The sequence below is a fragment of the Vombatus ursinus genome, unplaced genomic scaffold (assembly GCF_900497805.2).
Source record: "Vombatus ursinus unplaced genomic scaffold, bare-nosed wombat genome assembly UNPS02014830.1, whole genome shotgun sequence".
Lineage (NCBI taxonomy): Eukaryota > Metazoa > Chordata > Mammalia > Diprotodontia > Vombatidae > Vombatus > Vombatus ursinus.
In genome coordinates this window covers 11,813,727-11,836,610 of record NW_020954608.1, presented here as the reverse complement: position 1 = coordinate 11,836,610, position 22,884 = coordinate 11,813,727, and the positions used below count along the sequence as shown (strand labels likewise).

The following is a 22,884-nucleotide window of genomic DNA, read 5'->3' as shown; positions in this document are numbered from 1 at the left end:
TACCACCACGATCTCCTCCACCCATCTCCTTTCCCCACCCTCCCCCATCCCTTCCTTGGGTCTCAGCCAAACCCCACAGGAATGCAGCCCGGTCACATGCGCTGCGGCGGCGGAGGACGCGGACGTGCCGCTCCCCCCGCGCCCCAGGGAGACCCAGCGCCATCTTGCCCTGACGCAGTTACAAATACGACGGGAGAAAAGATGCCTCCACGTCCTTGCTAGTGCCTTAAGCTTCGCAGAGGCCGAGCCGGGGCCCTCACCTCGCGCGGGGCCAGGAGGAACCGGTCAAGGAAGAGGCTTGAGGTCCCCATCGCCACTGTCTAGGTCTCACAGCGACCGCCGCAGCAACCGTCGCCATCACCACTTCTCCCTTTCTCCCTCTGCACCAGCCTCCCCGGACAGCTCCGGCCCCGCCCGCTACTGCAGCATGAGGTCATCACCAACCAATCAAACGTCACCTGACTATATAAGCTATGTGCTGATTGGCTGCAGCGACTGATCTCTGTCTCTCCCCACCTCCGCTCCACAAGCTCTCCCCGGGTCGCTACCGGGCGAGGTGGAAACCGCCATTTCAGGGAGAGCACCCCCCCACCCCCACCCCCGACTGCAGGGGCCAGCGCCGCCCAGTCCCTGCGGCTCCAACGGGGAAGCCCTTGTGCCGCTCCCTGGTTTACCCTATCTTTTGTCTAGGTAATCTACACTCGCCCCTCCCTGCTTGGACCCTAGGCCTAGTTCAATCACCTCCACACACGGGGGTCCCCGCTCCCCTCCCCGCACAGACATTGTCCAGTCGGCGGGCGGGGAATTAACCCCGGGAGGCCAAGAGAAGGAGGCAGTAGCGGCAGCACCGATGGTAGCGGCTTTTTACCCCGAAACACGGTGGCAGCGTTGACGGTGGCCGTATTATTCTTGTGGTCTCTTTACCCCCTGGCCTCTTCCTTTTCTTTCTCCTCCATCGAGACGGCTCAAGACCCAGCCAGCTCCGCTTTTATCCGGTGTCCGGAGCTTGCGCACTGAAGCCTCCTAAGCCCCATCAGCCCCTAGTGGGCGTCGAGTGACACCCCAGCCGGGTTCGCCCTTTGCCTGAGGCCGGAAGGGGGCGGAGGGGGAAGGGAAGGAGAGAGTCCGAGTTGCCACCGAAGAGGGTGGGGGACTGGTACACAGTTAAAGGACGGTGAGGCGGTGACTGTCGCTCCCGGAGGCTACTGAGACTTTCCCAGGGATGGTAGTATCCCATTCCCCTCTCTACGAGTGGCGGAAGCTTCCCGGTCTCCGCGTCTCTTCCGGCGAAGACGCTTTTTCACCACCCTAATCCTCTCTACCCCACCCCCCACCTCCCGCCTCTAGACAAAAAAGCTCTCCCAGATACCACTGTCAGTTTCGAGTAGTCAATGGCTGCACCTGCTTTAGAAAAAAGCCTTTCTTGTTTCTCCCCCAACCCCTTGGCCCTACCTCGAAGCCTCAGTGCAGCGGCAGGGGCGGGGGAGGGGGTAGAGTTACGGCCGCCCAAAAGCAAGATGGCGGCCGCCGGCTTCGTCCCCTCCCCCCTCTGCCCCTGCGGAGCGGGGCGGGCGCGCCCCGTGCAGCTGTCGCCGCCGCCGCCGCTGCCGCCGCCGCCGCCGCGGCCGCGGCCGCCATTTTCCCAGAGCGAGAGGCAGTGACACTGAGCGGGCGCAGGGGGCTGAGCTGGAGACACCGCCGGAGCCCGGGCAGCGGCAGTAGAGGGGGTGTCACAGACACTGAGCAGCCGGGCCGCCGCCGCTCCTTTCCTGCTGACTGCTTGACTGCCGCGCTCCTCCCCTCCTCTTTCTCCTCCTCCTCCTCCTTCTTTTCCTCCTCCTCCTCCTGCTGCTGCTACTGCTGCTGCTTCTCTTCATCCACCTCCTCCTCCAGTCACTCGTGAAGAAGAGCCTGCGCTGCCGCTTGGGGAGGGGGTGTGTGGAGCTCGGTGCCGACTACCCCGCGAGTCCGCAGTGGCCGCCGCTGCCGCGGGGTCAGGTCGCGATCGTCTGGAGACAAACCTCGGGGGTCGGTCCAATAACGGGGTTCGGGTGCCTGGTTTGTGAACATCACAGGTCAGTTCTGGGCTCCGTGGGAGCTGATGGGGCTGGGGGGTTGAGGAGGGGGAGGCTTAGGCTTCCAGGAAGAGGAGGAAGAAGGGGAGACTTCATCTACATCCCACCTGGGGGTCCCCGGCTTCCTAGGGTGGAGGATGCGAGACGTTGCTGGTTCTCCGGAATTTACTCTCCTCCCCCCCTTTTACACCACCCCCCCGGAAAGGGAGAAATATGGCGGGGTTTGGGGTTGGGGAAGGGGGAACTGGCAGTTAAACCCCCTTGAGAGGGAGAGTTGGGAAAGGAGCGCACTCCCCCTTTCCAGGTAGCGGGTTCAGGCCCCCAGGATGCGGAGGGAGGTGGGTGACTGTAGTTGGGTTTGTACTGGAGGAGACCCAGCAGCTGCCAAATCTCCCTCCTTCCCACCTGCATCGCTTTCCAGTGTTAAAAGCAGTATAGGCCTTATTTTCCTCCTCACCAGTTCCTTTATGATACCTTTTTCTCTTACTCAGGTGGAGATGGGGGGAGAGGTGAGTGGGAAGAAAGCCTTAGGGTTTGGGGTGTGTGTTTGTATGTGTCCCTCTGTGTGTATGTGTGTGAACGAGACAGATCCTCGCCCCCTAGGGAAGAGGGTAAACCCGCCCCTATGGTAGCGCCCCCCCCATACCCAGCCTTCTTTCCAGTCCCCTCCCCCAACAAGCCTCTTGTTTTATCCTGTGTTATGTTAAGGGCATAACACCTACAGTAGGGCAGCTTTTGAAAGAAAGCTTTTTGAGTAAGAAATAAGCACAAATCCTTTTAGAAGCATACAGGAGAAACCAACGGTTTACTCTGTTGATACTAAATGAGGGGGATGGAAAAAAGAAAAAAAAACAATACAATCTTCCATCAACCTTTCTTTCCTAGAACTCAGTTTCACACATAAATCAGCCTTCTAAATGATATAAACCATGCTAAAAGAGAAAACTATCCTTGGCTGTCTCAGTGGAGTTTCTGCTGTTTATTTACATCCTCTAAAAGGAAAGAATAATGTAAGATTTGGGGGTTCTGCAGTCTTTCCGAACAGAAAGAAGTGAGATGTATCGAACCATAGGGAGGAGACATCAATAAATTATATGAAATGCTACACTTTTTTCGGTAGTTTTATAGATGTGAAGTAAAAACTGCAATTTCCCTCTTTTGTCCTTTAGAGATTCTAAAAATGGCGGCCCCAGGCTGATGTTGTGGTAATCTAATCAGCTCGGGTCCTCCACACCCCATGCAGTGCGTTTGTCTGCAGCATGTTACTGACTTATTATGTTTACATAAAAAGATTATTTTTTTCCAGCCATTTACAAAAATGATTCTTTTGATGAAAACACAATGCAATGTTTCAGGTGGTAAATTTTGTTGGTTATTCATGAGAGGAAAACAAAATGACACCACTTTTGCCCCCTAAATCAGACTCAGGTAGCCTTAATAGTTTCTCTACTAAGGATGGGAGAGGCACATGTATGGCAATATTTTCTTTAACCTTTCTTGGGAGGAGGAGGAGAAAGAACTACAAGCATATATCTCAGTCAGTTTGCTACTAGAGTAAGTGGAAATAAAGATTATATAAAAAGTATCTTTGTTACACATCTTCATTTAGCTAGATATTCCTTTGATCATTTTAATCCTGGGGAAAATGTTATTTTCTATCTTAATCCTATTGCCTGAATTTATATTGTCTGCTGCATTCCAGGGAGATAGACAAACAAGCTTAAATTTATTACTTCATCAGGTGTAAAAATTTCAATTTTTCTACAATGTATTTATTACTATTCTTTTCATGTCGCATATTAGGCATTATACGTTTTTATGCAGTTTTAATTGTGTATTTTTTTTTAAACAAAGCTTACATGGTCTATTTTAAGTGAAATATTTGCCTTGTAGAATCACCATCATCATTATTATTATATAAGTACAAAATTAAGGTTTTACTACTTGGCGCAGTATTTTGGAAATCTCATATTTGGAATCCAAAAAAAATGAAATTTTTGTTCTCCCTCCAACTTGTTAAATGTGACTTGTTATATAGCCCTTAAATGTTAGCTACAACATAACTAGATGCTGTAAATTATTGCTATTTCAGAATCTAGCTTGTCAGATTTATCATGCCATGTTAATTTTGTTTTTTGTGTTTTTTTTTTTGAAAGAGTTCGTATTCACTTTATTTCTAGAACTGAAATATTGGTAAGCTTTTGAACACAAACTAATTAAACATTTTCTGTCCTGAGACAGGAAGATGAGCACCTTTAACTAAGCTCTATGACACTAGTAATCCCCACCTTCCCTCAAAATGATCTTATTCTGTTATAAGCATAGTAACTTTTTATTGTGTGTTTTAGTTGTTATAGTGAATTATTTTAAGTTTCATGATCTAGATGTGAGGCCTGCTTTATCTACAAAACTAGAAAATGGCCGTGGGTTCCATAGTGTTTCTCATATTAATATTCTATGAATGATATTAGACTAGAAAAAACTGAAGGCAGTGAACAAAACGATAGTAGTTGTGAAACTGAAATAAATGAATTTATGAAGTGTAAGTTAAAACCCTTTAGCAGAACTTTTATGTTTAAAAGATTCTTGGACAGGGTTCACCTTTATAAAATATCATGATTTTGTGTATCCATATTCTACATTGGCAGATTTCCAAGACTTTTAAAAAACTTTCTGCTTTGTAAATCATTTTATGTTTATTCAACTGGCATATGTTTAATTTTGGTTGTATAGGTGATTGAACTTTGTGGATCCTAGGATGATTGCTATTTCAGACCTAATCAACATATTCTTGTTCAAAGGAGTTGGCCTCATACATTGATGTATAAGCACAGGTCTTTGTCTTGTCTTTTTATATCAGGATGACCTTACTCACATCTAATCCAGGTGAAATATTTGGCGTCATTTGACCTGAAATAAACAAACAAAATATTGCATGCTATAAATTACACTGAGGTCTCAAAGCTAGTGACCTAGCTTTTGACTTTTGTTTTTTAAACAGAATTTAGAAGAACAAGTTTGAGATTTTTAAATTTTTTTTTCCTGATTTGCTCTGATAATCTTATTTGCAAATGTAAAATATTGAGTGATATGTCTTATTTTAAATGCCTTTTTAAAAAGCATTTGACTTAATACTAAAAATATCAGACATTACAATGGATCTTTCTTTGTTCAAGGGCTACCTGAAATGTAATGTATCTATAGCTATAGACATAGTTATAGCTATAGATATTTAGCTATAGACATAGTTATAGCTATAGATATTTAGCTATGACTGGGACTCAATTATTTTAATTTGGAGTCAGGACTTTTTAGAGAGATTTATTGAAAGGTTAGGAGGAATTAACTTGTTTTTGGAGGAGAGTTGAAACATCTGATCCATGGGAAAAACAAATCAGTATTTTTTTAGTTAGAACATTGAGGCAACCAAGTTTTAGACGTGATGAGGAAAGAGAATTGGAATTCGTATTTGATCTCTTTAAGTTAATTTTCAGAAAAGTTGGTTGCTTAATATTTTATGGGGTGTGTGTGTGTGTTTTAATGCAGTTTTAAAGCAAAATCTGAAAAACAAAATAGACTTTAGGAAAGTCTGTACAGACTTTCTTGAAGTTAACAATATAAATTCCTTTTGAATCCTAATTCAACTTGGGATGGTTCTTCTTTTCCAACTGACTGTTCTGCCCCAATTGTAACCCATAACCCCACAAAGTGCAACAATATGAAGTGTTCATAGCTTTGGTTTCTTTTATACATTTCCCAAATACTTCTCACCAACAATTTCTGACATATGCCACAGTAACTCTAGGATTTGCTGGATTCAGATTTGAAGAAGTTGAAAAATAAGAAATTGATTTAACAATATTAGGCAGAATACTTCAAACAAGTCCATGTTTGCTAATCTCTTTTATTGGGTGAGAGGGGAAAAAATGTTATTGAACTGGCATTACTTGTACTACGAATATAAACTTATTTCCATGGATATATTTTATCTATTAATAAAAGACTTTTAGTAGTTTTTTTCCCTTAAAAACTCTGAAATGATTAGTGCTTTAAATATGAAACTGACAGGGTCCTTAAAAAGACAAGTCCCTTAATAAGCCTTCCTTCGTATTGCTGCCCTACTAATCTTTTTACATAGTTCTCCATGGTCATGACACTGCCCTATTTAAAAATCTTCCCAGGCTCATTGCTGCGTTTGATCCTGTTTGTGTATCTGTGTGCCTTATCCCTCTGATTTAATGTAAGCTCCAAGAAGGCCAGGATGATGTCCTACTTAAACTTTATAATGCACACAAGGAACTGTGATAATGTTTGCTGAATTGTTTTTGGATTTTTAAAAATGTAGTGTTATACAAAACATTAATAAGACTTGTTGGACAAGACATGTAATAAAACTTAAATGTTTGTCCACTATGTGCTTAAACTATTTTAACAAATGACACTAGATTTACAATACAGAACTGCTTAGAGGGCACAGTTCAGTTTGCTTAAATATGTGAAATTTAGAGATCAGCAAGCATTGGGTAAGTGCCTTCTTTATACCAGGTTAGGTGCTGGAGATATTGAGACAGAAAATGAAACAGACCCTACCCTCAAGGAACTTATATTCTCATGTGGAGATGTAACATGTTGATCAATAAGTAAATGTAGAATATATACAAAATAAGTACACTGTGATGAGGGAAGAAGAAACAGCACATTAACTACAGTTGGAAAAATCCAGAAAGGCCTTTTGAAAGGAAAGGAAGAAAATAAGCATTTATGTAGTGCCTACTATATGCCAATATTATCTCATTTGAACCTCATAGTAACCCTTTGAGGTAGATGCTATTATTATCCCCATTTTACAGTTAGAAAGGAAACAGGTTTAGGTGACTTGCCCAAAGATCCCATTAGTGTCTGAGGTCAGATTTGAACTCAAGGTTTACTGACTCCAGGTACAGAATGTTTTCCACTGGGCTGCAGGTGCCTCTTGAAGGAGGTAACCCTTGATGCAGTATTTTGAAGGGAGGTAGGTGTTTCAAGAAGTAGAAGTAAGGAGGGAGAAAATTCTAGTCTTGGGAGATAACCTGTGCAATGGTGTAGACGTGGAAGATAGAATGCCAAGTTTGAGGAGCAGCAAATGGGACAGATTGGCTGGACGGAAGAGTGTGTGAGGGGAAGTAACGTGTTAATTAGCTTACTGTTAGGTTGTCTTCCCCCCCCCCCCCCAATCATGCATTCTTTTATTCATAAGCAATTTTGTATAATACTGATTTAAACGACGGGCATTTGAATCTGGAATGTTACTATGATCAGTAAGTATGAGTTTTATTGTTTTGTAAAAGGCACTTAGAGGGCGTGACTGAAGAGATTTATTTTAAATGGTTTCTATAGAACCATTATCATTCTCAGAGAGGCAGTGTGGTATAGATATTATGCTGGAATTGGAGTCTTGAAGGTCTTGATATAAATCGTGGTTCTGACACTTATAAACGTTTTGCTTTCTGAACCTGTTTCCACATCTATAAAATGGGATCAGTATAATTATAGTATGTAACTTTTAGGGTTGTTGTGAGGATGTCAGTTGTTCTTTCTGTATTTTCATGTAACAGTAGATTTTCTGTTAAAAAAAAAGAAAAAGTAAAAAAAAAAAAATACGCCCTTAACCTCAGAACTGGGTGCTGGATGCTATATTCAAATTGAAAGAGTAATTTCATTTTTTTAGTGGAACTTAATTGTTTATAGTGAAAATGTTTAATATCTAATTTTTATGAAGTAATAGTGATTCAACAAGATGGATTTTATGTGAAAATTGATTTCAGTTCATTAATTAGGAAAACCTTTTTTTTTCAGTGATGTAAACAGTATTTTTAAAACTGAAAAGTTGTGTTAATGTTAGCAATTTAATATCTTTAGGTTATTTTTATTTAAAAAATTTTAAACACTAATACAGATGTTAAAAACAATACATTAGAACTGCCCTAATACAATCACTCATCTATAAAAACACTGAATACATTTTCTAGACTATTTTACAGATGAACCTAAGAATGATAGCTTTCAGTAATTTATAGCAGGGAGCTAGGCAAATAGCAACTGCCATGAACTTCCAGAGGAGCTTCTACTTGTGATCCAGTCAGAAAAGCATATTTATTTTATGAACTTTCACATTTTCTAGAGTACATACATAAATAAAACTATTTCTTTTATTAAACCAACTCAGGGTTAAGACTTTTAATTTTTTTCTATGTATATGATTTGAGAATTTACAACTAAATTTTTTTGTTTTGGAGGTCATTTAGAAGCATTACAAAAACTATTTACAAGTTATAACAGATTAAAGGACAGGATTTCCCTTCCTGCTCCACTTGTGTGATTTTCTTCTTAGTTACTCAGGTTTTGATTGTAAATGCTCATCTTCATATTGCCTGCCACCTTTTTTTCCTTCGTTTTAGATGCAGGTGCTTCCTTGTTCTTATATGGGAAAGAGGGGGTCTCTTAAATGCATTCTAAAACTGCCCCATACATCTCCATGATCTTACAACTAGCCATATCAGTGGTGGCTTTTCCGTAAAAGTAAAGCTGAGCCTGATCCTTAGCATTTTAAGTTGTTTGCTTTTTTACTATTCTTTTATTCTTTGGAATGTATTACCTTTTGGTCGAGGAGGAGAGAGGAGAGGAGTTACTTCATTGAAGACAGTTTTCACAGACCTTATTAGAACTTTATGTACTCCTAAGTATATGTATGAATCACATAGAAATTAATGAATTTCTACTCTTTTTTTTGCTGAAGGTAAATGGCACAGTAAATAGAACACTGGGCTTGGAATCAGGAAGACTGATCTTCATGAGTTCAAATCCAATCTCAGACACTTATTAGTGGTGTGACCCTGGCAAGTCACTCAACCCTGTTTGCCTCGGTTTCCTCATCTGTAAAATGAACTGGAGAAGGAAATGGCAAACCACTTCAGTATCTTTGCCAACAAAACCCCAAATGAGTCACACAGAGTCAGACATGACTGAGCAATAAACCCTTTTCAGAGGAACTTTACGATTGTCACTATGGACATGTCTTCCAACCACATCAGTTGCTACCCCTTCACAGTTAAATAGAATTACTGTGGGTGAAAACATCAAGTTGTGACCAAAATGAAGGGGATCCCTTTTTTTATTTTAGCTAGACTACTTGGTCCTCTGATGACAAACCTACAGTTTTTCACTTAGCCTTCCTAGCTTGGTAAAATATGCCAGAAATTAAACTCCATTGGCAGGATTTATAAGACCAATGTCACCTCCACATCAGCATAAGGCATCAGATCAGGATTTTCAAAGGTAACTTAGTACCATTGCTTCTTTGTTCACTGTTTAGAATTGTTATTGAATGAGTCTAGTTATATTTTTAGCTTTGCATTTTTGGAATTAAAGAATTACTGTTTATATATTCTTTGGGAAACTTATATTGGGATAGAAAAGAGAATTCAGACCCCCCTGGCCATTTTATGAGTGGGCATTTATACTTTCTACTTTTTTTTTTCATTATATAGGATTTGCTGCCAATGATAATAGCTGGATTTTTTTAAGTTTGGGCTCAAAAGATTTAAAATATTTTTTCCATTGTTGAAAGAGCTAACTAAATTGTATTACTTAAATAGGTATATTTAAATATATAGTGAAATACATTTACAACTTTGCAAGGCTTTGCTTCAGTGAGGAGTGGTGTGTGGTAGCCTATTGAGAACTAAAGTAGGGGACGGACCTCAAGCCTTTAGGTACCTGTTAATCACTAGTCCAACTATGTAAGTGCTAAATGAGTACTTTGGACAAGTACTATGGGAGTTATGAGGCTAAGCCCTATGGCCAGTATGATCAAGATGAAGCATAGTGTTGGAGTGGATAAAGAGCTGGCCTTCAAAGCAGGAAGATCTAGGTTTGAGTGCTATTCTTGGTACATACTGACTCTGTGACCCTGGCAAGATACTTAGTACCCTAGGCAACCCTTTAAGACTACACATCGCAGTGGAGATGCCAACCTACAGTGGTAGAAAAGGTTTCCTCATCTGGAAATCATAGGTCCAGTCTCTGTCCTGTGATCAAGGATGGCTTCGTGAAAGGTAACGTAGGCCTTAAGGATAGATAATATTTGGATTGGTGTGTTGGAGGGAGCAAGAGATAGGGGTATCTTAGGTTTTATGCTAGTGTGAAAAAAGGTGTAGCTGAAGTTTGAACAAGAATTTTTGAGCCTTATTAGAGCAGGATAGTCATGTTGGGGAATAATAAGATAATGATAGAAGATTATATTGGAGTCATTTTTTAAATGTCCTTCACTTCTAGGCTAAGAAGTTTGGATGTTATCCTCTCGCTAATGGGGAGTCATTTAAGAATTTGGGGCAGAAGAGTAACATAGAGAAAGTGATGATTAAAGAAATCAACTTTTTAGTTTTTTTAGGTTGGAAGGGCAAGAATTTGGAATTTTATAATAGTCTACTTTCTGGGCCTACACTTGAAGTTGTGGCAGTGAAAGTGAAAAGGAAGGGAATAGATGAAAGAAACATTAAAAAGAAAGAATGGATAGGACCTACTAACTTACTAAATATGAGAGAAGGCAGGTTAAGGAAATGGAAATACATAAGAGAATTTCAATGTTAGGTGAATGGAAGGCTGAATAGAAAATAGATTTCTTTTCTCTCACATGTAACAACTCACTGTAGGATTTGAGTGAGTGAGTTCTGGGGAAATGAATATTGGGTTAAAGAAGAATTGGAGGAGGTGAGGTGGGGTAAAGGAGTGAAGTAAAAGATTTTTTGTTTGTTTGTTTTTGCTTTTTGGTGAGGCATTCGGTTTTAAGTGATTTGCCCAGGGTCACACGCTAGTAAGGGTCAAGTTCTGGTCTGAGACCAAATTTGAATTCAGGTCCTCCTGACTCCAAGGCTGGAGCTCTAGCCTTTGCGCCACCTAGCTGCCCCTATTAAAAGGTTTTTACCTCCAAGGAAGGTGGGATGGACTCTATAATTGTTATGCAAAGACATTCAGAGCAATTAATCAGTCAATAAATAGCTATTAAATAACTAATATGTGCAGGGAACTTTGAAGCATTTTTAATATATATGTTTCCTCTCTACTTATACAGCCCTTAGCCCTTCTCTTCTGGACTATTGTAATATCAATAATAATTGATCTTTGCTTCATGGTTTTCCCACTCCAATGCACCCTCCATTCAGCTGCCAAAGTGATTTTTTTCTAAAGCCTAGTTCTGATCATGTCACCCTCTTATTCAATAAACTTCACTGGCTCTCTATTAATTACCCCTAGAATCAACTATAAGGTTCTCTCTTTGGCCTTCAAAGTTTTTCACAGCCTGGCCTCTTTTCAACCTTTCCAGTCTTACACCTTATTCCCCTCCAGCTATACTAGTTTATTTTCTACAATCCATTTCTCTAATCCTTGCCTTTTCACTGGCTGTCCCCCATGCCTAGATTGCTCTGTGCTTACTTTCACCTCTCAGTTTCCCTGGTTTCCCTTTAAAATAAGCTCAAATCCAGTGTTCTGCAGCAGTCCTTTCTGCCTTCACCTTTGAGATTCCCTTTAACTCTGTATATATCTTGTTTATAACTAATTTTTTGTGTGTTGTTCACCCCCAACCCCCATTATTTGAGCTCCTTGACGGGAGACTATTTTTTGCCTTTTGCATCCCTAGTTTAGCATAATGTTTATACTAAGTTCTTAATAAATACTTCTTTACTAACAGATTCTAAAGGAGTTTATTTCAGTTTCTTAAGGGCAAAAATTGACTTTTAAAAAAAATCATGATTGAGCAGTTAAGGGCAATACGTAAGTTCTTTTCAGTTGCAACATGTTATATGGCATAATGTGGCATAGTTATTTTACATATGTATTTAGGAAATGAGCACTGCTGCTGAACTTTTCTTTGAATCCCAAGAGAACAGACAGTGCTGAAAGGAGTGTAGTGGATATCACTATACGAAAATAGTCCTTTGAAAACATAACCATTCTGAGTAGCAATCTGAGAAATTGTGACTGCTGTAGTTTGACCTAGCACTCATATTGTGGACAAATTCAGTTTTCTAGTCTAAATTAAGGGCTTATTTTTAGAGATCTTAAAGTTCATTCTTTGGCCCTATTTATTCCCTTTTATTGTTCATTAATAAATATAGAGTGTGAAAGAGCTCTCCTAGAAAAGAAAACTTAAGGCCCTAAATGTTACAGTAATGTATCATTTTTTCTTCCTGTCATTCACAGGACCAAAAGGTTTTCATATCACCTTCATTTCCAACTATATCCCTCTCCTTTCCCTACTCAGTGAGCCATCATTTATAACAAAAAGTTTTTTTCAAAAAATAGAGGGGAAAAGCAGTCATGTTTGACTAGGATTTTCAGTCTTTAATACCCATTATATTATCTTTTCCCCAACACCCTTCATCATTATAATTGCTTTATATTCAGTTTGTTTCCTATTCCCATTGTAGTCAAGTCATTATGCATATTGTTTTCCCAGCTTTGCCTATTTTACTCTGCACCAGTACATACAAATCTTCCGATGCTTTTCTGAATTCTTCATATTCATCATTTCTTACAGGGAAGTAATATTTCATTGTATTAATGTACCACAGCTTATTTATCCAATCTCTCTCCCATGGACATCTACTTTGTTTCCATCACTTTTTGTGATAGTTATAAATAATTTTGTTGTATGTGGAACCTTTCTTTTTTTTTTCCTGTTGACCACCCTAGGATATATGCCTAGGAGTGAACCTCTGGCAAGAAGGGCATGGGCTTGTTGTTAGCATAATTCCAAATTGCTTTTAGTGATAGTTGGACTATTCAGCTTTTCACCAACGCGGGATTAGAGGGCCTCTCTTTCCACTGTCCTTACAGTATTTCAGTTTTTTGCCAATTTGTTGAGCTTGAAGTGAAACCTTATGAGTTGTTTTGTCTTTCTCTTTCTTTAGTAGATATTTGCAGTAATTATCTAATATGGTTGTTAAGAATTTATAATTCTTTTGAGACCTATTTGTTCATATCTTTTAACTGCATCTAGTGGAGAATGGTTCTAGGTCTTAAGTATTTGTCTTTCCTTTATTTACAAAGGGCTATTCTAAGACATCTTAACTAAGCATGAGTATATTGTTTTTAATTTGTTTATTTTGTATAGTAGTGTAGTCTGTAGGGTAACTGAAGTTTAAAAGTATTAATGGGTAAATGCAACAGTGGTCTGATAATTGGAAAATAATTGTTATTTTCATATTTCACATTAAGATTAAGGTCTGTTTTAGCTGTCATGTCTTGAGGGCATGACAGATCTTGTCTGCCTAAAATTTCCTTTTTTGGATAGGGTTATTAGATGATTTGAGGAAAACTGTAAAAATGGTTAGATTTCAGAAAAGCATTTGACAATCTCACTGTCCTTTTGGACAAAGTGGAGAGATGAAGGCTAGATGATTGACATTTGGTATATTTGTTTATGATTGAATGGCTGAACCAAAAATGAATCATTAATGGATCATTAATGTCATCTTGGAGTGAGATCTTTATTGGAATGCTGAAAAGAGGGGGCAGCTAGATGGCGCGGTAGATAGAGCAACGGCCCTGGATTCAAATCTGGCCTCGACACTTGATGCTTACTAGCTGTGTGATCCTGGTCAAGTAACTTCACCCCATTGCCTCAGGGGAAAGAAAAAGGAATGCTGGAAAAAACTGTCCTTGGTGGTTGGGATGAAAGCATAAATGGATCATAGAATTATGGAGCTAGAGCTGGCGTAGATTTCAAGAGGCCATCTAGTCCAACCCTCTTCTTTTACAGATGCAGAAACTGAAGCTCAAGGAGGTTGAATGGCTTGCTCTAGCTCACACAGGTAAAAGGTTTCAGAGGCAGAATTTGAACCAGGGTCTTCTGATTCTAGAGTTACTGCTTTCATTGTACCATGCTGCCTCCTTATGGTGTGCTAATCAGATTTGTGGATGGTGGAAAGCTGGAAGGGGTAGATAACACATTGGATGATAGCACTCTAAAATATTTTGACAGGATGTCACAGTGGGCCAGTCTAATAAAATGAAATTTAATAAAGGTAAATGTAAAATTCCATTGTTTTAATTAAAAAAATCAGATTCAAAAGTGTATCATAGGTAAAGAGAAGGAAAGAGGAGTGGATAGATAATATTTTTGTTGAAGAAGATAGTAGATTGCAATGTCAACATGAGTCAAATTCAACTTCTCTAATAATAAGAGCTTTCCAAAAGTGGAATTGGTTGCCTCCAGAGGTAGCAGGTTCCCCTTCCCTAGAGGTCTTTAAGTTGAGGAAACATAATATCTTTTTATATGTGTTGGAAATTGTATGGGTTGCACTACATGGCTTCCACGAGATCTGCCAACTTTGGAATTCTGTGATTCTCTTATGAAATTGTTCTAACTCAAATAGGTGAATAGTAGGGCATCCAGAAATACAGTCTTCAGTTGTATTAAGAGAGGCATATGAAAAGGAACAGCTCTTTCCTTCTTCCCTCCATTCCCAAGCTGACCACCTATTTAGAGTATTATGTTCAGTTCTAGATACCACATTTTTAGAAGAGTGGGAGGTGAGTGTTCAGAGGAAGTTGACCAAGATGGTGAAGGGACTTGAGGACATGAGATACTTATGCAAATTTGCACCTCAATATGAAGTCTTCCATGGAATCCCTGCCTAGCTACTGAAGTTGTCCCCTTGTCCCTATCTCCCTTTCCACCTACCACCCTCCCAAAAAAAGGTTTTTTTTTTTGTATTTAATTTGTTTATGCTTGTCTTCTGTATTGAATGTGTGCTCCTGGAAGACAGGAACTATTTTGTTTTTGTCTTCAGGAGGGAGTAGGGATAATAGCTATCTTAAAATGTTTTGAGGGCCCTTATGTAGAAGGACTAAACTTTTTCTCTTTGGTCTCCCTTGAAGGTAGTACTAGAGGAGTGTGCTGCAGAGAGGCAGATTTTTGTCTAGAAATAAGGAAAACTTTTCTACAATTAGAGAAGTATCAATGAGTCTGATTGTGAATAACCTTATGCAAAATACTTTTCTAATAATAGAGCTAACCAAAAAAGTAGAATGGATTGCCCCAGGAAGTAGTGGATTTCAAATGGATCTTCAAGTGAAGGCAGGACAATCATTTTTCTTTGTTATAAAGGGGATATTGGTTGAACTAGATTGCAACTGAAGACCCTTTCAACTTTGTTATTTTTCAGAATATTCTTTTTGTACTTCACTAGAATTTTTTTTTTTTTTTTTGGTGAGGCTATTGGGGTTAAGTGACTTGCCCAGAGTCACACAGCTAGTAAGTGTAATATGTCGGAAGCTGTATTTGAACTCAGGTCCTCCTGACTCCAGAGCTGTTGCTCTATCCATTGGGCGACCTAGCTGTCCCACTAGTATTTTCTTTTCAATAGTTTCCCCTCATCTTTGTCTATAATTATTTCTTTGTTAATATACCAAATTACATTTGCCATTAAAATGTAAGAATGAAGAGAGTGGATAGGTGTTTAGAAGTTCTGATTCTCATCTCACAGGACCATAAGCCTAGTTTGGGGCTTTATCACCTCTTGTAGAGTTGGTTCCTCTCTATCAAGTCTCTTTTCTCTCCAATCAGTGTACTTCATATAGCTTACTAAGGGGTTTTTATAAAACTTAGGTCTGTCAGTATCACTTCTCTCTAACAGCCCCAATTCCCTGTAGGATAAAATATAAACTCCTCTATTTAGCTTTTAGAGATACTTTTTTTTGGTTTGTTTTTGCTAGGCAATGGGGTTAAGTGACTTGCCCCGGGTCACAAGTAATTATCAAGTATCTGAATAAGTATCAAGTGTCTGAGACCACATTTGAACTCAGGCCCTCCTGACTCCAGGGCTGGTGCTCTAGCCATTGCTCCACCTAGCTGTCCTTCTATTTAGCTTTTTAAGTCCTTTATAATCTGGCTTCAACCTGCCTTTCAGTTTGATTATACACTGTTCCATAACATCATGTGGTAGATAGGATACTGGATTTGGAATCTTGGAGACCTCAGTTCAAAACCCATCTCACAGACTTAACTAGCTTTGTGACTCTGGGCAAGTCACTTTATATCTCAGGATTCTTTGATCTTTCCTGCCTGCCATGGTGCAGCCAGACTGGACTTCTTGGTGTTCCTTAAAAATAACACTACAATCTCTTTTCTATATCTTTGTACTCATTGCTTCTCATTTCTGTGAAGTGCTCTTTTACCTCCTACCCTAAAATCTCTACTTTAGGGATCAAATCTTAGCTTAGGAGCCACTATCTTTGGAGTCTTATGCAGATCCTTTCTTTCCCATGACTTTGTGTTTATTTCGTATAAACTTAAATATTCATGTCTTCCCTAATAGCTCTTTGATGGCAAGCTGCAATGTGTGTGTGTGTGTGTGTGTGTGTGTGTTTGTTTGTGTTTGTGTTTGTGTGTGTTTTATTGGGGAGAGCAGAAAGGGCTTCATTTAGAAGAACTTTAACAGAACACGTTGCTGAATGTTGGGAATCCAGAAAAAAGCAAGCAAGTTAGTCCCTGCCCTTAAGTAGCTTTCATTACAATGTAACCTTTAATGAGGTAATGTATACAGGGGAGTAGTGTTTTGAACAGAAAAGTCAGGAGGAATGATAATTGGGGCCATTGGGCAAGTGATTGACATGTCCTTTAGAGGAATGGTATTGTTGGGTTAATTACTGTTTTCAGAGCTAGAATTGGAAAACGTGCAAGATGGTCAAGAAGTAACATGGTGGGCCTGGGTCTTGTTAGGAGTAAGGTTTTATTTTTCCTGTTTCTTATTCTCCTTTTCCTTTTTTTTGCTTCCTGAAAGCATGCCACCCTCTTCTGTGTATTAAAAGAGTGGCTTGAAGATTACTGTAAAATTATGCTGCTGTAAGTCATAACAGGAAAAACATAGCTTGGTTTTTGGATTTTGTTTTTAAGGGTAAGCTTACCAATTGAATTGTTCTTATGCTTAAATCCTAATCCTTGGCACTATCCACTGGCAAGTATACATTTTTCATGTCTTTAATAATGACTTATTTCTAATTTTCTTGTGGATTTGACTGATAGAGCTTTTTTGATAAGATAGCCTTCAAGAATTGGATGAGAGTAGGACACACATCTTTCCTTCAATTTATAGTACTGTATTTCTTGCCTAAGATCTATGGCCATGAATCTGGAAAAGTCCTGGCTGGCATTGTCTCTGACCTCCCATCATTCCCCTACCCTTCATCTTTGATGAGAGACCTTTCTTTATAGGATACTCCCACCTCCATTGTTTGGGATGTAACTCAATTGGATGTAAATTTGGGCATTGTGCCCTGCTCCATCTCTTAAAAATAGCTACACTATGGTTCCCCTTAAGTTTATGTGGTTTTTGTCAGTTTGGTCTTTTTCAGTTGCTGAGTGTTCTTTTGGAAGGAAATACCATTAGTTGGACCTCCCAGTGGATATTGCCCAGCTTTTTAAATTACATTTTCTACTTTGTTAGATACTTAGTCATAGCACAGAAAAGATATTCAACAATATACTCCAGCACTTAGCTTGAGTAGTCAGGGCTCCCTCCTTTCCATGTGGGAAAGGTCTGCCCTGGTCAGCAGGGCAGAATGTGGTGACTGGAAAGTGGAGGGGAAAGCACATCTCTACTCTCTGTCACCCAAGTCTGAAAGGCCCCAGCTCCATGGAGGTGGGCCTTTTCATTCCCTTTTGTGATAAGGAAGCCAAGTCAGTACTTCCAGAGGCTACCAGGTAGTTGTGTCAGGGAGGTACAACCTGAATTTTGGCCAATGAGGACTTTCAGGAATAGTTTTATTGCCTTCTAGGAGAAAAATTAGCCTAATTCGTGGAAGGATGGGTGAGGGTGGTTTGGAGAGGGGATCCCTGGTAGATTGGCCCTATTATTACACTCTGTGTTTGACTTCTATTCCACACACATTCTTATTCCCCCTTCCACCACACCTCCAACCTCCAGCATTCTTTCTTATGCTGCTTTTTAGCATTTTTTCTGTTGAGTTAATACCTCTGAATCTCAATTTCCTTAAGGGTAAAATGGAAATAATGTGGTTTTTGCTAATAGATAGCTGGACATGGTGGACCTTGGAGCCAAGAAGACTTTGGCAAATACTTAACTAACTTCTCAGTGCCCCAAACAACTATCAATTACAATGAAGTTGCAGATCTATATCTTTGGAGGGAGTTAACATAATAGGAGGTTTTGACAGTAATAAAATTTTAGATCCAGATATATACTTATTTATGCTTTTTACTTCAAACTATGCCTCTATCCATTATAACACACTGCCTCTGTCATGTTTATATGTTCTACTTACCTCCCCAGATTGTTGTGAAGAAAGCATTTGTAGAACTTGAAGCACTGTAAAAATGTGAATTATGTCTTGAATCTAACCTTCCTGTGGCCTGCCTCTCCTCATATCCTTGCCTGAGCTGAGCTGACAGACAAGCCCTCGAACCAATGAATAATAAATGCTTTCTCTTGAACTCCTGATGTGTTTCCCTATTTTAGAGTGCTGAATCATGGGCTGTGTTGATGTTCTTTTTCCCAGCCCCCTCTCTGTAGATTATAGGGCTTTAAAATAATTATACTTTGGACATGAAACAATATCATTCTAATTCTCCCACACATTTTTATCCACACTCCTCTTCCCCCACACATAAGCAGGTAGGGTCATTTCACTATAAAGCCCTATCACTTGTGCCAATTTTAAGATAAACCATTTGAAAGATAGTTTTGGTAATGGATCAGTTTTTGGCAAGGTAATTATAGAATTGAGGTGGCAGAGTGGGAGAGGAAATCATTAAGTTGTCAAGGGGCTCTATAAGAAACTTGCTCTAAGGTATTCTTGTTTCTATGGAGTTAACATACTCCATTCAACATGAATTGATCTCATTATTTTTTGAAAAAGAATAGCTTAGTTTAGTATTATGAGAAAAATATTTTGGAACCTTTATTTTAAATAGAATGTGTTGTAAATAACATGAGAATTCTGTAGAATATAAATCATTGGAATTTAGAGCTGGAATGGACCTTATCAATTGTCTAGTCTAAATCCTCATTTTACTGGTGGGCAAACTGGGATCCAGACAGGTAAAGCAATGTATCCAAGACAAATAGTTCGAATCTCTGTAAAGATGCAGCGTGGTTTTGGGAAGAGAGCACCAGGTGAAGAATCAGAAAACTTAAGCTCTGATTCTTGGCAGAACTATTTAGCCTCTTTTCATCTATAAAGTGACACTTGTCTGCACTACCTCAGAGTTGTTATGTCAAGCAAATATATGTAAAGTCTGTAAAAGACTATATAAATGCAATTTGTCATCTCTTTCGTGATTAAGAACATCTAGATTTTGAATATATTTCCCTTTTCAATTGAGTTTAGCAAATATTTTTTGCTTGGTATGGGAAAGCTTTATGCTAGGTAGACATTGGGAATACAAAGACAAAAAGAAAACCATCTTTATCCTCCAAAGAGCTTACTTTCTATTCTAGGACACAACATGTATACAAATAGTACAAGGAAAATTGAGAAGGGAGAGAGAGCTTCATGGAAAAGCTAACAACTAAGTTAAGCTTGGAAGGTACACAAAGCTTCTGGGGGCATGAGGTTGAGGAAATGCATTCCAGAGATGAAGAATAGTTTGTGTGAAGGCAAGTTTTTTAATTTGGGAAAATTGTAGTCCAGTTTAGCTGATATCTAGATTTTGAGAAAGGGAGTAATAAGAAATTTATATTTTATCCTATAGGCAGTTGGGAACCCCTTGAATTTTTTGAGCAAGGGAATCACATTTTCAAATCTGAGCTTTAGATCATTTTGGCAACTATATGGAGGATGGATTGGAGAGGGGAGACTGGAAATGGAAAGGCCAAAAGCCTAACATCATAGAAGTCAGAGTGAGTGAGAGCTTGGACTACGTAGTGTTGGCTGTGTGAATTTGAGATGATGGTGGGGTATATTTCCAACAAATAGTTGGAAATAAGTAATGAAATTGGAAAGAGGCTAGAGATAGATTTGGGTTTCACTGGCATAGTTGAAATCTGAGAGAGAAAAGAATATATGAGGAAGGGCTGAACTTTAGAGGACTAGCTCCTAATTCAGAGGTCAGAAGATAAAATGGAGTCAGCAAAAGAAATAAGGTTAAGATTTTAAAGTTTTATGGTCACTATATGTAGAAGTGGAGAATAGATGTTCATGCTAGATTGTATAGATTTTATTTTTTAAATTTCAGATGGAGCAGTCATATTAAGGTGTGTATTATTTGGGCAATAATAGATAATGTGAGTGGATTGTATAGCTCAATATTGACTTAGTTTTTTTTTTTTTAATAGATTTTTATTGATATTTGTTTTTGTATTTCTTAGATTTCTCCTTGTATCTCTACACTTCCCCTTATCTCTCATAACAAAGAATTGCCTTAGTTTCCAAACTTCAATATTTGTTTAATGTTTAAAATGATGTTTTCAGAGGTTATATGAATTGTAAACTAAATATTCTAGGAATCTTTTTTCTTTTATGTGTAAAAATCTAAATTATAAAGTTTTGTACAGTGAAACTTCTGCTGGGAGAGTAGCTCTCTTAGAAAGTACTGTACCTTAAAATCTACCTAACTTTGACAAAGTTGTGGTACCAGTTTTTTTTTTCAGTTTTAAAATCTGTGATATCTACCTTCCTATCTGAAAACATTTAATTTTCTTTCATGAAAACACTGAAGAATTTTCTGCTTTAAATTTCTTGAAGTCAGCAGAAAACTGACATGTAAGAGTGCAGTAGGTACTCTTTAAACAGAATCGCTGTGTGAGTATTAGTAAATTTTAATGGTTAAAAAACACAAAAGTTCAGATGTTTGTTTGATTTTTAAGCCAGACCTTTGATTATGGTTTAGCAAGTAGGAAGTTACTAAAAATGTATACTTATCTCATCATCCTTGATTGAGGTAACTATAAACTAAGCTCATTTGCTGAGTGAGGCACACTGAATAATCTAGCATCCTTTTAGTACAGTCAGCTTTCATTGGGATGAGGGGAGGAAGTACCAAAAAGCCATGGGAAAAGTGACATGTCAATGATCTCTCCCTCCTACATGAGTTTGGGGCATACATAGTGGAAACTCTCCTTCCAGAAAGTCCCTTCCTAGTCTTAGATTAACCTCTCTAGGGACCCTTGTTATGGAGAAATCTGACTTTGATAGAATATGCCAACGGAGCTGAAGTACGCTGCAATGATTCCCCTCCTCCTGCACCCCTCCCTCCTATTTTTTGGACGGCTAGACACGTTGCAGAGTTTTTGTAGTCAGTTCTTTAGTGTATACTTTATCATCTACTAGATTTTTGTCCTAGGTAGAATTTCCTCTCAGCTATCATTTTTTTTGATATCCTGTTAGGTCTTTTTGAACTAGCAGATAAGTACTTGGGAAGCACTGTGATAGCCTAACCACAGGATAACTAGGAAGGTGATAGTGGGAACAATCTTAGGCATGCTAATGTTGAATTATTTGTCTTCTAAAGGTATATTAAATATCATGTAACTATACCTTTGTTGGAATGAGCCATCTAGTATTTATTGTACTTGCAAAGAGCATTGAGCTGCTTTGAACAAATTAATTTTTCCTTTTACTACATAAAATTAGAAATTTAGTACAAGAAGAAGGGTCTTTAGAAATCAGATAATTCAACTTCCTTATTGAAGTTGATAGGTGAAGAAATAGAAGCTTGAAAAGGTGCTAATTTTCCTAGGGTCTCCTACATTTTCGTTCTTTAATTCATTCTGCACCAAAAAAAAAGTCACTGTCAATTGCGTCTTATACATGTTAACTAGTTTAATCCCCAGTTTATAAGAAAATCTGTTGGTGTTGGCTTATTCTAAAAATTGTCATTTTCTTCTGGAATTCACCTAAAAATTCAGGGAGGTTGTTTTCTAATGAACGACTCAATAATGCTGTTTCAGAGATTGCCATTGTTTTTATTAATGGCAATATCTTTTGAGCTGGTTTTTTCAGAATTTTTTTTCACGTTTTATTCATTGGTACTGTTTGGTTTATTCTTAACCTTTTTTCCCTTCCATTCTTTCTTCCTGTCATCTTTTCACTTTTCTATCTGTTGGTGTATCTTCTAGTCTTTAAAAATTATTTTAATTCTTTCTCTACTTTTTATTTCCAGGGAGTCTAATGTAATGGAAAAAGCCCCAGACTTGAAGTCATATGATCTGAGAATGAGTTCTGGCTTTGGCATTTGTTAGCAGTGTGACAGTGGTCCTTAGTGGACCACATTTTCTTATTTAATTACTTGCTGTCCATAACTCACAGAGTTGCTGAAAAGAAAGCTTTTTGTAAACTGTTATGTGCTATATAAAGGTGAACTAGTATGTTCTATGTTTACTACTTTTCTCCTTTATCTCATTTCATTAACTTGTTCTTATAACTTTAGGTATTTTTTAAAATAGTGTCTTTGTCTTTCAAAAATATTCCTTTTTCTTTGGCCTCCCTACTCCCAAATTTTTCTTGAATATCTAATTTTGGTTATTACTTGTGTGGCATTGTTTAGCTTTCATTTCTGTAAAGGATGGTAGATATCTTTTATTTAGAAATCACCTGCAGTCTTTGTCAGGAAGTGTTGGGCTACATTTAGGTTTATATCTTGTAACTGTGTCAGTAGTTCACTTTTATGTCCTTTGGGGGAAAAATAGCTCAATGCCTTGTGTTCACTTGGTTTCTAGGTCTATTCTGGATAACAGGTTTTGTGAAGATTTTTATTCTTTCTTGGACCTCAGAATTACCTCCCATCTCATGGTATTTCCTTTTACAT

At 38.8% G+C, this 22,884-nt stretch overlaps 1 protein-coding gene across 3 annotated transcripts in view; it reads left to right on the top strand.

Moving 5' to 3' along the window:
* The first annotated feature begins 1,656 nt into the window (after positions 1–1,656).
* The window catches only part of KMT2E (lysine methyltransferase 2E), an 89,438-nt gene continuing 68,210 nt past the window's right edge, over positions 1,657–22,884 (top strand). For all 3 annotated transcript variants that reach the window (XM_027838504.1, XM_027838505.1, XM_027838503.1), the window contains exon 1: positions 1,657–2,075. The gene's annotated coding sequence lies outside the window, so the exon portion shown is untranslated. The remainder of the gene's footprint in view (positions 2,076–22,884) is intronic.